This window comes from Protobothrops mucrosquamatus, unplaced genomic scaffold (assembly GCF_001527695.2).
Source record: "Protobothrops mucrosquamatus isolate PMUCROS unplaced genomic scaffold, P.Mucros_1.0 scaffold2330, whole genome shotgun sequence".
Lineage (NCBI taxonomy): Eukaryota > Metazoa > Chordata > Lepidosauria > Squamata > Viperidae > Protobothrops > Protobothrops mucrosquamatus.
The window spans coordinates 5,690-12,921 of record NW_015388413.1 but is presented as its reverse complement, the minus strand read 5'-3'; positions in this window follow the sequence as shown (position 1 = coordinate 12,921).

The window sequence follows — 7,232 nt, the reverse complement described above, 5'->3', positions numbered from 1 at the left end:
TATGACTTCTGAGGTTCCCTCCAGCCCTTGGATTCTCTGTGACTATTCCAAACAAACTGGTCTCCCCATCCCCACCCCATGAGACGGTAAAACTAAACTCCCCGCCCTGCTCTCTAATCTCTCTCCCTTTGTAAATCCCATTTACCTGCCTGCCTGCCTGCCTGGAAAGAGGGAGACAACCCCTTTAAGTCACTTGCCTTGACTCCAGACTGAAGAAGAAAGGAAGGGAAGCAAAGGACATCTCTCTGCATCATTCACGGCCCAAAGCAGCGAAGGCACAAAGGTGCAGCAACCGACCACGGCAGAAGAAAGTTCGTGAGGCAGCCGAGAGCTTCCCAAAGATCTCCCAAAATTAGCCACGTAAAATAGAAGCAGATATCCCATTGAGTGCAAGCCTTGAAAAGGCTCCCTTCTACTCCCAGACGCCCAGCCTCTATGACACAGCCGTGGTCCAGGCCCTTCCCGAAGACCAAAAGCCAGGGGCTGGATTGGGCAGGATGAGGGTAGCGACCGGGTGTCCAGGAAATGGGTCCTTTTGGATTCTGACACAATCAGCACATCAGCAAATAAAGAGCTCTTAAGCTTTAGTATTAAGTAAATTAAAGAAAATCATAGCCTAAAAAGCATACATCTCAAGCAAGAGGATACCAAATCTCCCCTAAACTGCCATGAGCTGAAGGGCGACCAATGTTATTTTAAATTGCCCTGGCTGTGCAACAATTGTCCTAAGGATCTGGAGGGCAAATACATTTAGAGTATTATTTAGTGTTCTGCACATTGTCTCTCAAAACATACATTCTAATTTTCAAAAAAAAATCTAAAAACTATTATGCACTGTAACCTTAATCTTTATCTTTATTTTCTAGTTAACAGCTTTTGACAATGGAAGGCAGGAGAAGGAAGGTAGGAGAAAACACTTGGGCCCTATAGAAATTTTAAATAGATACAGAGATGGATATTAGATAGATAGATGATAGATAGATAGATAGATAGATAGATAGATAGATAGATAGATAGATAGATAGATAGATAGATAGATAGATAGATAGATCATTGTGGTTTATATTTGTCCTCAGTTGCCATTATAGGTTTTTCTTCTGTGGTGTATTTTTGTAATACATTTTTAACTTACGTTATCTATCCAAGAAAGCCAGTTTGGTATCATGGTTAGTGCATGAGGTTAGAAACCGGGTGACCCGGTGTTCTCATCCCACTTCAGGCACAAGCCAGCTAGATGACCTTGGGACAGTCACATTCAACCCTAGAAAGTTAGCAATGCCAAAGCACTGCTGAAAAACCCTGCCAAGAAAACTGCAGGGATTTGTCCAGCCAGGCCCTAAGAATTAAACACAGACAAATGAAAGGAAAGCAAAGAGAGACCTGGAGTCTCTAGGTCAGTGGTGGCGAACCTATGGCACGAGTGCCAGAGGCGGCACTCAGAGCCCTCTCTGTGGGCATGCACACCGTTGCCCCAGTCCTAGGCCTTCAGCTGGGTTTTATAAAACCTTTTCGCTTTAGGCCTTTGCCACTATGTGCAAAAAAAAAAAAGGTTCAATCAGTCAATTTCAACTTCTCGCGGGGAAAAAAAAAGATCTTGCAAAGTTGGAATTGATTGAACTTTTTAGTCCCACCCAGTCTGCCGTTACCACCACAGCCATGCCCACCCAATTGGCCACACCCACCCAGTGGGCCACACTCACCCGGCATCCAACAATGCATAAGTGGGTTTTGGGTTGCAGTTTGGGCACTCGGTCTCTAAAAGGTTTGCCATCACTGCTCTAGGTGGTATGTGGCTCAATAGTAGTAACTGTGAGAGGGATCTCAGAGTCCTAGTGGACAATCACTTAGATATGAGCCAGCATTGTGGTGAAGCTGCCAAAAAAGCCAACACGATTCTAGGCTGCATTAACAGAGGGATAGAATCAAGATCACCTGAAGTGTTAATGCTACTTTATAATGCCTTGGTAAGGCCACACTTGGAATATTGCATCCAGTTTTAGTCACCACGATGTAAAAAAGATGTTGAGACTTTAGAAAAAGTGGAGAGAAGAGCAACAAAGATAATTAGGGGAATGGAGGCTAAAACATATAACGAATGGTTGCTGGAATTGGGTGTGCCTAGTTTAATGAAAAGAAGGACTAGGGGTGACATCATAGCAGTGTTCCAATATCTCAGAGGTTGCCACAAAGAAGAGGAAGTCAGACTATTCTCCAAAGCACCTGAGGCATCCAAGGTCCCTTCCAACTTTGTTATTCTACTCTAAAACCTGTTGCATAGCGCTCAGGACCTCAAACTGGGTCGAAGGTTCACTTTCAAACATGACAACGATCCTAAACACACAGATAACACAGTAAAAATGTCAGAACCCATATTCTAAGAGGGGCTCTTTTCTATCTTTAACTCAAACTCTACTCTATACCAGTGGTAGCGAACCTATGACACGGGTGCCAGAAGCAGCACTCAGAGCCTTCTCTGTGGGTACGCGTGCCATCGCCCCAGTCCTAGGCCTTCAGCTGGGTTTTATAAAACCTTTTCACTTTAGGCCTCCACCGCCGTGTGCAAAAAAAAAAAAAGATTCAATCAATCAGTCAATTTCAACTTCTCGCAGGAAAAAAATATCTTGCAAAGTTGGAATTGATTGATTAAACTTTTTAGTCCCACCCAGTCTGCCATTACCACCGTAGCCATGCCCACCCAATGGGCCATCTCCCCAATTGGCCACACCCAGCCAATCGGCTACACCCACCTGGCACCCGATGATGCATAAGTGGGTTTGGGGTTGCAGTTTGGGCACTCGGTCTCTAAAAGGTTCGCCATCACTGCTCTATACTTTTGGGTTCTGCCATGCTCCTGGAGAGGAGGGGGGGGAAAGCACTGCAGGTTGTTGCTCTGGTTTCCTCTATCGCTACACTGTAACACTTTGCTGTTTCTGCATGCTTCCTCTGTGAACTATCTTTCCCCTTGATGTCAGCTAGAAAGGGGGGGGAGAAGGAATGCGCCCCCGGCAACTGCTTTATCTCCACGTTCGGAAGGCATCTCTGCAACCAAGACTGCCTGGCGTTATCTGCTCTTTCCCACAACGGACTTAACACCTGGGGATTGGCCCATGTGAACTGACCGGGTGAACTTAGGGGTGGGGTTTGCTTGGGACACTTTTAACCTATTGATCTGAATGGAAAATCCTCAGATCCTGTCTATTATGCCTGCTATCAGCTTCTCCTAATAAAAGTTTCTTTTGGAAGAAACTGCTTCCACGAGTTCTGTTTTCTTAGGATGGGCCCTGACAAAAGGATTGACTTAGGGACAATTCTGTGAATGTCTTAGAGTGGCCCACCCAGAGCCCTGACTTGAATCCTATTAAATATTTCTGGAGACCTGAAAATGGCTGCCCATCGATGGTTGCCATCCCATCTGACTGAGCTTGAAAGGAATTGCAAGGAAGAATGGCAGAAAATCCTCCATCCAGGTGTGGGAAAATTATCGTGCTCTACCCCAAAAGACTCAAGGCTGTAATTCCTGCCAAAGGTGCTTCAACAAAGTACTAAGTAAAGATAAAGGTTTTAGTTTTAGAAAAAAAAGACTTTTTAATCAGTATAAGTTTATCTTTTTAAAATAGAATATTTTGTCAATATTTCAGGAAGAAAACTTTAAAAGTCCCAGCACATACAGAGGAAGCAAGGCGACTCAAAGGGGTATGTAATATATTGTTGTATAAATAATGGGCCCAACTTCTTTTTTTTACTATAACAACTTTTATTAATTTTTCAATTTTACATCCAGATTTTTAGGAAGCAGCGTGGTGACTGGGTAGTCCAGTAGCAAAATCTTTCATACATATCTCAGGTTGCATCATTAAAAGTTCCCTATTTCCCTTATTATATCACATTCAAGTTAATACGTTTCTAATTATAGCTCAATCAATCAATACATTTATCAATATAATTTTACTTATACATTTCCAAGTCCTGTTTTTAAGTTTTACCTAATTTCAAGGCTCTTTAATCACTGTCAGTAAGTTTGTCTTTTTAAAATAGAATATTTTTTCAATATTTCAGAAAGAAAATTTTGAACGCCCCGTTCTTCCAGACCGGACGGAGGAATTAAGACATCTGGAGGTATGTAATGTATAATTGTAGCCAGTATACTACATTAACAACGAAAACATAGTGCACCCAGAACTATTCAGACTTCCTTCACTTTTGTCAATTTTGTTATGCGGCAGCCTGATTCTATAGTTGTTGAAATTCATTTTTTTTTCATTAATTATACTCAGTACCCCACAATGACAATGTGAAAACAGAATCTTAGAAATCTCTGTAAATTTATTAAAATGAAAAAACTGAAATATCAACATTGGAATAAGTATTCAGACCCTTTGCAGTAACACTTGAAATTTAACTCTGGTGCACCCCATTTCTCTTTATCGTTGCTGACATGTTTCTACACCTTGATTGGAGTCCACCTTTGGCTAATTAAATTGATTGGACATGATAGTTGATTAGAATGACAGTTATCACTGACCCCTTAGGCTTTATGCCAAAGTGGCTAATATTAGAATATTTTGTCAATATTTCAGAAAGAAAATCTACAGCTGTATTGTCAGCTGAGGAGATTGGATAAACCTCGACATCTTGAGGTAATGTGTAATTTTAGCCAGTATACTAAATTAATGAAAATATAGTGCGTTGAGAAATATTTAGATTTCTTTCATTTTTCTTAATTTTGTTATGTGCATCCTTATGCTACAGTTGTTGAAATTTGTTTTTTTCTTATTAATCTACACTCTGTACCTCATATTGAGAAAGTGAAAACAGAATTTTAGAAACTTCTGTATATTTATTAAAAAGAAAAAAACACGAAATATCATATTGGAATAAGTATTCAGACCCTTTGCAGCAACACTTGAAATTTAGCTCTGGTGCATCCCACTTCTCTTTATCGTTATTCTTTATTCTCAGTACCCCATAATGAAAAGTGAAAACAAAATTTTAGAAATGTCTGTAAATTCCATACATTTCATTCAGTAGTGTGAATTTCCAGACAGGTGTTCTTACTGTGTCATTTTAACAGGTTTAAAAAGTTTCCTTCACATTGTAGAAACTCAGGTTATAAAAAAATAAAATTGAAATGTCACATCCACAGCATAATAAGCAGTTATCACCACTTAATAGAAAAATTAGCGGTTTGTCTTCTTTCATATTACTACTTTCATATTACACGCTAGTAAACTTGATTATTGCAGTAGTTAAATACCACTTCTCATAAACCAGAGCCTTAAAATTCATCATTTCTGCATGCCACATGTGAACATTTACTACCAAATTTATTGTATTACAGACATCCACAATTCTATAAAATAAACTTCCAAAAGAAAAAAAAGCTCTACTATGCATAATATTGTTACAGGAAATCTCCAAGTTATGAGCGTTCACTTAACGCTCGTTCAAAGTTACGTGATGAGCACCCCCGAGTACTTAGGAGCAAGTCCCAAAGTTACGAATATTGTAGCACCACAGCAGTCGTTCGCCCTTACGAGTGACCACAGTGGCTTTGCAACATTCACTCTGGTTATTCCCTCCCTCCCCACTCCAACCCGGGTCTCTCTAGGCACCAGCCCTTCAATACTCATCCTGCAAAGATCGAGATCCTTCTCTTTCTTGGCTGCTCCAGGCCTTCGGTGCATTCGCAGAGAATGGAGGCCTAAAGTAATGCAAGATCACACGAGATCAGTGGGGCGAGATCTCACGCTACTGATCTCTCGTGATCTCATGGTACTTTAGGCCTCTGTTCTCTGCAACAGAGAACAGACCCGAAGCTGGAAAATGCTTCTGTGTGTCTCCAGAGGCTGGATTGGGGCTCCGGAGACCTTTTCCAGGCTGCTGGGGCCCGGATCTAAAGCCGTGGGAGGCTTTAACGCCCCCCCACCGCCTGATCTGGACTCCCAAATGCTTTTGCAGGTCACTGCAGCCTGGATCTAAGGCCGGGGAAAGCTTTTGCAACACTGCACGGCCCGATCCAGGCTCCAGAGGCTTTTTCCAGGCCTTTTCAATGGAGGTTTTAGGACAATGTAACTTAATATTATTAGCTAAATGTTACATGTAACACTCTTCAGTTATTGATCAAGTTTTCAAAGTAATATCCCCCTCCCACACCAAAAACTAAAAGACTGAAAATTTATGAATTATGGCTCATTACACATTTAGTCCTACATATACAAATCTAAAAGTAAGTCTTCTGGAAGTGAGTTGGATTTTTCAAAAGGTATGTATAGAAGACGTCCTTTAACATCTCTCCCCCCACCACCCAAAAATATTGATATACATTTGAAGTAAGAGTTTCCTGAAATCAAAGCAGTTCCCATTACTGATAACTAAGAATATTTTTAGTTGATCCAGATTCATATGTAACCTTTTGATTTTTCTAGAGAGAAACCACAGAGGAAGGACAGCTTGCCATTGATATACAGGAACCAGGTGGGGTCATCAAGCAGTAGAGATTTCAACAGAGGCTTCATGAGTCCCTGGCAAAGAACTGTGGATAGTACAACGGCAGAAAACATGCAAGAACCTCTTGAGAAGATGAAGCGTCATCGGGACAGACATGAACTAAATAAACAATGGCTTAAAGCCTGTCTGCAGAAACTTAAAACTAAAACCACAAAAGAATCCAGGCGAAATGTATTGCAGTGGCTGCAAAAATGTCGTAAAAACCTTAATGAAAAGTCCTACCAACCAGGATCTAGTGTCTCCCTGAGAACATGGCTTGTGAATTCCTGGATCACGTTTGAGAAGGAACATCCTGAAGAATTCATGGGGGATGTGGCTAATTGGCTGGAGATATCCCTAAAACATATGGAACTGAGAGGGCCAAAAACATGTGCTTTGACACCAGCGGAATGGCTTGAAGCATCTGTTCAAGCCATTCAAAATCTATTGAATTCTGAAGCAAAGTCGCAAAGTACCCTAAGATGGTTTGTAAAGTTATTAAAGAAATCAACATTCTGAAGGATGCGTGGAGAATATAATGGATTCTAGGATCTTTAGTAAGCCTCTCACTTCAGCAATCCTTCAAAAACTTGCAAGAGCTTCAGCAATCCTGTGGCATCTAAACTATGTGAAAAAGTGGCTTGAAATAGCCATAAATCACCTCCATGAGGAAGAGCCAGAAACATCCCATCTAAATTTGGAGGAGGGATTAGAAGCATCTAGACACGGCCTGCAGGAGGAAATAC